We start from the raw sequence: 1,221 nt of genomic DNA, 5'->3' as shown, positions 1-1,221 counted from the left end.
AGCCTGCAATGCCATCGCTCGGGTTCAATTAGGCGACGCCTCACTCGGGTTCGGTTAGAGCCCAACGCCTCGCACCCACGCGCGTACGTGTACGAGAGAAACGCGCATCGCTCGGCCGCTGACCACCCACCGTAACTGGGAACTCCCCGATATTTTCCTCGCCCTCGCTTCTACCACGTTTTTTCCATCATGCACGGCCCAAAGAATGTTATGCAGCTGCGTCTCCGGCCTGCCCAGGACGAAAAGCCCATTTTATGTCATGATTTTTTTGTCATAGAAGTAGGAGCCCACCACATCTATGATGATATCGGGTTTTGTCACAATTATCGTCATAGAAGTGTCATAAGTATGACAGGAAAAAAAATCATTTGGCCCAAAATGTCACGGATGTGTCTTTTTTTTTGTAGTGACAATGATCAAGCTTGCCGTCTTTTGTGGCATGCCTGGTATCTTTGCGTTTATTGTGTACCACTCTATTAGCACCTCCCAAAGCTATCTTATTGCCATCTTTCATTTGTCCTCCTCTCCCTGGTTCTCTCCCTTGACTTTCCTCCATCCATGGCCCCTCTTTATCAGAAAAATTTACATATCTATTGCTCCATTGCTGTCTCTGGTTTCGATCTCCTTGAATATAGCTGCTTTCCCCTCTAACCATCTCTCTCCTTGTGTTTTGATGCAACAGATTAACCCCACTTTTTAGATTGACGCTATCCCCTCCCAATGATGCATTCCCTTGGGTAAATTGGGTCAGCAGTGCTGAGAGCAAACGTTGTTGTTGCACAAACTCAGCTCCACTCGTCAAGTTACTCACATCCAGCTCATCAGTGTTTCTCATACCTATTTTAGTTGCTTCTTGTTTTTCTTTTTCCTTGTCTGTCTTCCTCAGCTCCTCCCTTTCCTCTTGGTATTTTTGATCTTGCTGGAGATCTTGCCTCACTTGCGAGCTGCTGCTACCTATTCCTTGCCCCATTCCTTCTTACTCTCTCGGTTGTTGTAATTTCTAAATCCATCTCCTCCTTACTCTTTCTTCATGTATTGCCAACTCTCTCTTCCCCCCCTATTGAGTCTTTCCCCCTCCACCGAAGCGACCCCCAAACCTGTCCATCTCACTATTCTCTTTCAGCGGCGGGGTGGGGAACCCTAGCTCTTCTTCTTTGTAGTCAGTGAACCCTAAAGAGAGGGTAGGGGTGTGGTTTATATAAGTACAGGGCCCCGTGAGCC

Source organism: Triticum dicoccoides, chromosome 6B (assembly GCF_002162155.2).
Source record: "Triticum dicoccoides isolate Atlit2015 ecotype Zavitan chromosome 6B, WEW_v2.0, whole genome shotgun sequence".
In the NCBI taxonomy this organism is placed as follows: Eukaryota; Viridiplantae; Streptophyta; class Magnoliopsida; order Poales; family Poaceae; genus Triticum; species Triticum dicoccoides.
The sequence above is the reverse complement of the archived record's forward strand: the minus strand, read 5'-3'. Positions refer to the sequence as shown.